Here is a 9,758-nt window from a genome sequence, read left to right as displayed (position 1 = left end):
ATCGTTATTTAGCGATCAGTTGCGATTAAACCATGGCCAATTTAAACGCGTGTACTTTCAGGTTTACTTTTCGAAAAGTAAACCCTCCAGGAAACAGCAAATTAATCAGAACACATGCAATTTACAAACATTATATACTGAGCAATATGTCCTAAGTTGCTTATAGTCTGAACTGTGCAGCATATGGTTGTTTCAATCTATAGTTTTTTCCAGTATTAGTACTGGAGTAACCATTATTCAAGCAATCATTATGAATGCTAAATATTACTTTCTTCTTTAAAATGATGACGTGAAACCGAAATAGTTTACAGCATGAAAGAAAGGTTAAAATTATTTAAAAAAATACAATATGTTCTTAGTTTGATATGATTGTTTTTATTTCCTTACAACTAGAAGCTGTCCCAACTTTGAATCTTCCGCAATCAGCTATAAGTAGAAAAATGCCACAGCTTTATGTAGGGAAGAACGAGTTCAAAAAAAAAAAAAAAAAGAAACGGGGAGGGGGAATTCTTAACGAAATACTTTTCCAGAGTGCACAAAGCAGTCGTACCATTACTGAAGGATCTCTTATTACGGCATCTTGCCATGATAGTCGGAGGCCCTTCAAAATAACAAATAGTATTTTTATAAAAGATTAACCCAAATTAAAATTAAAAAGGCTTGAAAGATTAAATAGCAGAGTTTAAAGCAACAATTCAAATTAATTCAGGAAACAGTTTTAAAGGAATGCGTACCTGGAAAAACACTCACAGAACTACAAATTATCACGTACTTGAGACTAAAATAAATAATAAATAACTGGTCTGAATATTCTGCACATTACGTCACCAGCTCTCTTCAAATTGGTCAAGAATCAAGATGACATTCATGTTCTTCTACGAGAAATGCAACTAGATTTTTCATATTAGAACAAACTTTGCCTTCACAACGTGTTACCTTGGTATTGCACTACTTTGAAACACATTTGTTTGGAAGTAGTGCAATACCAGGACAACTCGTTGTGAGGGCAATTTTGCTGTGAGCAATAAGACAGTTGTATTAACTGTAATTATGATGAGGAACCTCTCTTTCTGACTCCATATAATTTAAAAGTTATCTAACTTTAAAATTTTATAAATGTAGTATAATTAATTAAATATAGTTACTTATTAATTAATTAATTATTTTAATTAAATTACTTTTTAATTAAATAATTAAAAATTCTTTAAGTTGGGGGCCATTCTGTTCCCGGATTTGAACAGGAAGAAATAGCAATCCAAATGTTGAGAGTTGTTGGCACAATATACTGAATATGCACTGCATTCCTCGTTTATCTTAGAAAATGGGTACCCCGTGTGATTGTTTCCCAGGGATTTCTGAAACAATTTATATCACTAATGAAACACGGGTCACAGGAGTGAAATGATTTGAGAAACTAACAGCTCTTTTTTTTTTTTCTTCCCGAAAGAGGGATGAACCAATAAACAATCACGCTCTTCTCACGAAGGTGACCTGTGTTCAGTCCTCTACAGTGGCAATGGAATTATAATTGGGAAAAGAATCGTAAAGACAAGTCTGGTTGTGTCACGCCGGTCCCTGGAACTTCACTTTGTAATATTTTATCAAAGTGATCGAAAAGTGTTGACTTATTCGGGTATGAGGTCATTGAGCAATGGCATTGGAGCGCCACTAAGCATAAAGGCGACCAAGTGGTTGCCTTTATGCTTAGGTCCTCCTTACAGATGACATTTCTGTAGCTCGAAGACCCGTTTTCCTTCATCTCTTCAGATGGGGGTCTGGTCCAAAATCGCGACAGTATCTGCTATATTGTAAAAATATATGAATTCTATATATTTATTAGTTTTTAGTAAGTAAAATTTACCATATTAGATTAATTTTGTATAGAAAAAATTAAAATTTTACGACAAATACCTCTTTCAATTTGAAGATCATGTTTTCTGTTACAGAAACAAAAAGTTTTAAAATACGATCGGCAAATAAAAACGGCTTAATTAATTTTACTTCGTTATATTGCATTTAACTGGTAATTTTTCAAGTCGAATTTTGGCATTTGTATAGGGCGTTTGAGCAATAATTATAGGTATAGCATTGAAATGCTAAAGATAAAAAACTTGAAATAAGAATACTTTCGGAATATGAAAATTTAGAGTAATGTATTTTGGCAGCTGCGTAACATTTGTCATAAATATAATTAGCATAACTAAAACTGTAATTATACAGGTATTTGTTATTAGCTATACTTTCACGAATTTCTTTGACAAGTACATTAGGCATGACCATGGGCGCCGGCAGGATAATTTGAAAGGAGTAACAGGGAAAAAATCCCATTTTCTTCTTATTATTATTATACTTAACATTATTTAAGTATTATTATTAAGATTATTGAAGTATATTACGATTATTATAATACTTAAACGTTTGATTATAATTTCTATGATTTTTTGCAAATTTTTGCAAAATCTTGATTTTGATATCATTAAACTGTGATTATTGTCAGTAATGTGGTTTTTGTGAACTGATATATATATAAAAAATCCGAACAAAACAATCATAAAAATAAAATAAAATAAATAACTAAATAATAATAATTAATAAAAAAAAAAAAAAAGGAAATTAAATCTATCATCCTATGCGCTTCCCTTACCCGAAAGTACTATCCAGATGACCTTTGAATTTCCCCAAACTGTCGGCCTCTACCACCCATGAAGGCAACTTATTCCAGTAATTTATAACTCGCTGGCTAAAATAAAACTTCCTGCAGCCCAATCTAAACATTTCCCCCGGTAACTTGAATTTATGTCCCCTAGTTCTAGCATCATTTATAATCTTGAAGTTGAGCATGTGGTGATAAAAATACTGCAAAACTGAAACAAGTTAAAATTGGCGACTTTTTAAATTCGAAACTGCGTGTCAAAAAAAATAAATAATAAATAAATCGAAATCGATTTATTTATTTATTTATTATTATTTATGTTACGCACAATATAACATAAATAACAAACAACGTACATTTTTAGTTAGTGGGCGTACATAAAACAAACATTACATTAAATATAAATTAAATAATGAAACAACAAAAATCACACCAATTCGTATTAATGGAGTTGCATGTGTACAGTAATGTGTAGATTAATACTGTAAACATCACATAATTCCCAGATGATAATACGATTAGTTACTAATAGATGGCAGCACTGACTTGGTCAGAAATGTGATGAACATAAAGTACAAAAAAAAAACAAAAAAACACACACATACAAACCGTTCATGAATTATAAACGATATGTGATAACATTGTCTGACTGTCATCACGACTGCTTCCTCATAAATAACATTTACTGTTTACATTTATATTTATATTTGCACAATCTGAATAGGCAACCGTGTTTTATTATCCTTCAAAGTCCAAGCGCTAAACTTGTTATGAAAACGAATTAATATGACACGCACTTCGGTTCAAAAATAACAATAATATCATCAATAAATGTTATTTATGAAGTGCAAATATAATACATTCAAATTATTAAAGAAATTTAATTAATCAGTAAAAACTAAAAAAAGTAATTAAAAGTGAATAATAAAATTGAATAATAACAAATAATAAAAGTGAATAATGACAAATAATAAAAAAGAATGCTGGAAAACAACGGGAAATATGAATTATAAATATAAAATAATTACGTATTTAGAATTAATAGAAATATAAATTAGCAGGGCTGTAAAAAGGCACTCCACAGTACAAGTATAAAATAAAAAGTTAGGGTTTCTCTATAAATAAGCATTTACAAAGTAATAATAAATAAATAAAATCTTAAATTTCAAGATACAAAAATATATTAAAATATTTCGAAACAAACAATCAATAAATAAAATGTAGTAGTAGTAGCATGTGATGCAAGACAGCATGAGCTTATGCAGCGTCAGCAAAAAAAAAATCACACCATTCCCTCCAAATGCCTGTCCAGTTCCTCCTTAAATTTATTTAACCTATCAACTTCCACAACGACAGATGGAAGTTTGTTCCAGCAATTAACCACCCGCTGGCTAAAGGCAAATTTCCGCACATCTATTCTACATCTGTCTTTCCTCAATTTGAAGTTATGCCCCCTTAGGTTCGTAATATGAACAAGTAGAAGGATTCCATCAGAATTAAGCGTGCTCAACCCATTCAAGGCCTTATACACCTCAATCAGATCACCGCGCAGGTGCCTAGTCTCCAGCCGCTGCAATTTACAGAACTTTAGCCTCTTGGTAAGAGGATCCCTTCATTCCCCTCACCAATCTTGTTGCCCTTCTCTGTACACGCTCAAGCAACTCTACATCCTTCCTAAAATGAGGCCTCCAGATTTGTACGCAGTACTCAAGGCGTGGCCTGACCATTGCCTTATACAGAGGGACAATCACCTCCTTCTTCCTGCTAGCAAAATTCCTATATATCATTGACAAAACCCCATGACCTGCACTGGCAGATGTCTGCATTGCTCAGAAAACTTCATATCTGACTGCACAATTACTCCCAGGTCTTTTTCATTTTCTACCACCTTAAGTGTAGTACCACACAGTTGGTACGTTTCTCTGGGGTTACTTCTACCCATATGCAGTACTTTGCATTTGTCAAGGTTAAACTTCAGTTGCCACTTCTTAGCCCATCTGCCCAAATTATCCAGATCCTGTTGCAGTAGCACACTGCCATTACTGTCATTAACAACCCTGCCAACCTTTGTATCATCTGCAAACTTCGACATTAAGCCTGATATACCTTCATCAATATCATTGATAAATATACAAAACAACAGTGGACCCAACACCGAACCCTGTGGGACTCCACTAATAACATTAGTCCACGAAGAGCAGCGTCCATTAATTACCACCCTCTGCCTTCTCCCACTCAACCATCCTTTTATCCATGTAGCAACTTACCCTTAATGCCATACCTCTCCAATTTGTACAGCAGTTTTCCATGCGCAACAGTGTCAAATGCTTTCCTGAAATCCAAATATATGATATCAAAATTATGTAAATCATTATAAAAGCGAAACGACATAGATTTCAATAATTTACACAAAAGAAAAGAAAAGCATAGGAAAACAATGTTAATACTAAATTTGGATATGGGTCTAGGGGTGTGTAGTTGTACTGGTCAGTTATTTAGTGTTTCAGGCGCATCAGCGACTTAGGCCATATTGCACCTTATATAATATGTCCGTAAATTGCGTGTGTTCTGTGGTCGATTTGTTGTTTGCTGTGAGGAAAAACTACTCTCCCCCTGACGACGACTAACTAAAAGAGATGATATATAGGAGGTTTGCTTGCAGGAATAAGGAGGTGATTATCTCTTTGTATAAGGCAATGGTCAGACCATACCTCGAGTACCGCGTACAGGTCTCGAAGACTCATTTTAGGAAGGATATAGAGTTGCTAGAACGAGTACAGAGAAGGGCAACAAGATTGGTGAGGGAGAACAAAGGCATGCCTTATCAAGAAAGGCTTAAGTTCTGCAAATTGCAGCGTCTGGAGACTAGGCACCTGAGAGGTGATCTGATTGAGGTGTATAAGGCGTTGAATGCTTAGAGCATGCTCAATGCCGATGGGATTCTTCCTTTTGCTCAGATTATACATCTGAGTAGACATAAATTCAAATTGAGGAAAGACAGTTGTAGAATCGATGTGCGGAAATTTGCCTTTAGCCAGCGGGTGGTTAATTGCTGGAACAAACTTCCATCTGCTCTACTAATGCTAATACTAACTCAGCCATGTTATAAAAATAATAATAAAAAAATTTCGTGATTGAGGGGAACAGGCAACTCAGGTTTTCCCACGTTCCACCCGTGTGTTAAAAAAAAAAGATAATGATTGGATGAATTATTCTATTCAATAAGCTTACATAGTTGTATAATAATTATCATTATATAATTTTTAAAATATATTTCAAATTTAAAAAATGTAATAATAAATAAATTATACATATTATAATTATTGTATATTTTTTCTATTAATTTTAGTTTATAGAAAAAATTAGTACCCTTGTACAAAATACAGTTTAATCCTCTTACAACGTGCGATACAGTTGTCATAAAAGCACAAAAAAAGTGCTTATTATTGCGAGGAAATACACTGAGTGATCACTGAATTATGACCACCTACCTAATACTTCGTAGGTCGTCCTTTGGCCCTCAGTACAGCAGCTATCCGACGTGGCATTGATTCAACAAGATGTCGGAAGCGTTCGGGAGGTATGGCCAACCAAGCTGTGTGTAATGCAGCCAGCAATGCAGGTATGGAGGTGATTGGTGTATCCAGACGCCTGATATGACCTTTTTCCAAAGTGTCCCACAAGTGCTCTATGGAATTGATATCTGGGGAGTTCGGAGGCCATATGCTGAAAGTCAGAACTGTGTTCCACGAACCATTCCTACACAACATTGAACAAGTGCTCAATGGCTCGGCGCATTGTCATCTTGGAAGACACCATCGCCATTCAGGAAAACGTTTAACGTAGCGGGGTATACACAGTCAGCAAGCAGTTGACGATAACGGAGACCACTGTTACGTTGTTCCACATGCACCAGGGATCCAAGTTCCTGCCAGTGAAACATGCCCCACACCATACAACCGCCTCCTCCGGCCTGCACTTTTGATACTATGCATGATGGATCAAGAGCATCATGTTGTTGAGGACAAATCCATACACGACCATCTACGGTGTGGTACAATTTAAATTTATTTATGGATTACTAAATTTACTAATGGAAAGGATTTTAAAAAGATCATTATAAGACAGATGAATGGAAAAGGATTGAATAAATAGATTAAAAGGGATAAATGGATCATAGTTGCTTATATTAAAAATATTCAAAAAATAGAATATCGGACTATATTTGCCATAGTCGGTTCAACACTTCAGAAAAAATAAGTTATCTCTATAGTTAAAAACTGTAATATAACAAGAGATAATAACGTAAAATGGTTTATACAGTTCCCATTAATGATTGGGATTATATATACTGTATAAACTTCAGACCAAGTTGTGTTCTTCTAATATTTGTGTTTCTACATCAATTATTCAATTGCTAGAGGTTTACAAAGAAATAGAATTCCAATTTTCTGTTTAATATTTGTTATCAACAACTGGACATTCATGAACTAGTCCAGTTGTACAGCTCAGCTCATCCATATATCACAAACGTAAGAGTAAGAATTCACTCTTGGGAAAATCCCTCGTAAAAGCAATGAATCTGTAACTCTGTCAACAAAGAGACATCATCCTATTGGGAAATTAACCAGTTGGAGAACGTATTGTCCAGGGAATGTGATGTTGCTCGAGACGTGGTCCAGTTGTTTGTTCTTGTTGTTAGATACCTTAAAAACTGATATGATGGCGTTATCTCGGTGACTCAGAAATGAAGATAATTTCCAATTAATGAAAGTTAAAATCTCAAATAATAAAAATTTCTAATACGACCTTATTATTCATTAACAACTAAGGTGTACCCATTATTTTACGTGGTACGTCTATTCTCTGAAATTCGTTCTTTAAACTTTCCAAGAAGTTGCTCTGGCGTGAATTCCAAAATAGTTTCTTATCCTTCTGCGATGTCATAAGTTCCAGGATCTGTCACAAGCAGTTCACCCCGCTTTACTCACTCATCTGAAAATAGAAACGTAAATTAAAATACGACTTTTCCTCGTCAGAAGCAAAATTTCACATAGTATCAATCGGATCTTGGGTACATTTATAACAGTGTAATTGTAATTTATTCTGATAAAACTATAAACCTTCATAAATAATAGCCATGCTCTGTCGGCCATCTTTAAAGTTTTTTGGACTTGTTAAAAGGAAAATTAATTAAGATATAAAATGACTGAGAATTTATTTGCTGAAAATGAAGTCGGCAAGTGGAAGAAGGATTACTGCACTGATACTAACTTGATAGTCCTTAACGACGTCGGCTTAAACAGTTAATACATTATAACATGAAGTAAACAACCCTTCCACGTCAACCCTTTGAGTTTCTGTCTTTACAATGTAAACTGGAAAGTTGCCAGTTTTGTTCATCTCTCGGTCTTATTTAAAATCTGTAGCAAGTTTCTTGGTAAACATTTGAAATATTTAAAATTCCTCAGTTGGAAGTCTCCCAACAGTAGTGACCAGTAAAGGAAATTGAAGGAGAAGGAAAGTAACAAATTGGTAATATATGATGTTGAGTCGTAAATAAGGAGAATTTTCAGTTGTTCTGACTTCATCAAAATCTATTACATGCTTATTGCCACATGGGCCTACATTGTTTTTTAAATCTAAGAATCTTGCATTATTATAATTGTTTGTATATATGCACAAAAACATTGGCAATAATAGTGACAATAGCAACAATTCGTAAACAAGTGGGGTGAATTATTCAAAATGGCCGCCCAGTTGTAGCTGATAGTCACTCGCTTGGAAGACTAGTAGGAGCAGCAATGCTTAATTGAGTTCAACTTGCTAATGAACTCATTAAGACAAGCTACACATCATTTTGGCTAAAACATTTTGTTGATTAGTCAACAATTCAGACTAGAAGGTAGTTCACGTACAGTAGTTTATATCTGCCGAACTCGACTTTGTGCCTTCTGATTTTCACACGTTTAGACCATTTAAAGGCGCATTTCGGTGATACAAGTCCATGGGTTATTCAAGAATTCGAAATATAGTTGATAATTGTCTACTCTTTATCAATCACTTTCTTCTCTAATAGAATCAAAACTTTTACCAGTTTCTGAAATAAATGTGTACAGATAGGTACTATATTGATGAAAAATAAACGCGACCATGTTGTCTAGTTTTGAAGGTGTACTGCAATTCATTGCTCCACCCTAATAAATAGCACACTGCACACCATGCCATTAGGATTGCTACTGAGACCATCACGAGCCAAATTTCGCATTGTCGTACCCATTAAAAGGGTAGGGATAAGTTGGATATGAGTAATTATGGACTGGCACATTTGACTTCTATAGTTGGTAGGATAATGGAATCAGTGATTAAGGATTTCGATAGGAGTGATATCTTAAAGGGATCACAGCATGGATTTGTGAAGGTCAGGCCTTTCCTGACAAATCTGGTTAATTACTATGATAAAATCATAAAGACTTTAAATTTTGGAAACGCTGCAATGCAATATTTTATATCTAAATTTTAGTAAACCTTTTGATTCGGTTCCCCCACGAGAAGCTAATATACAAAGTAGAGCAAGCTGGGATTACTGTAAAGATCCTGAAATGGATTAGAGTCGACTAAGTGAAAGAATACAGAGAGTGGTAATTAATGGGAATTCTTCAGAGTGGGTTAATGCAGAAAGAGAGTGGAAGCTCTCTCAGGATTCAATATTTCTGATTTTCCTTAATGGTATTAATACAGGGAAAGCTGTCAAAGTTTGCCGATGATTTTAAAATAGGTAGAATGGTAAACAGTCGGGACCATGATATGTGGCTTCAAATTGACTTAGATCGGCTACACATAGATCTGAAAAATGGTAACTGAAATAAGCTTGATCCTAATAAATGTAAGCTTTTGCATTTGGGATAAAGAAATCCGGTGGAAAGATTTACGAGTTATGACATAAGCAGATATGAAGTTTTTCTCGTAGTTAAAGTAGACGCCCAAGAAAGTTCAGGATGTACCATTAGTGATAAACAGAACTTTTACCAGAGGAAAGAATATGTTATTATTGCTCTTTGCAAAATAAAAATGATGGGACTTCACTTGTAACGTTGTATTCAGA

The sequence above is a fragment of the Mastigoproctus giganteus genome, chromosome 2 (assembly GCF_048544385.1).
Source record: "Mastigoproctus giganteus isolate SK-2022 chromosome 2, ASM4854438v1, whole genome shotgun sequence".
NCBI lineage: Eukaryota > Metazoa > Arthropoda > Arachnida > Uropygi > Thelyphonidae > Mastigoproctus > Mastigoproctus giganteus.
Note: the sequence above shows the minus strand (reverse complement) of the source record.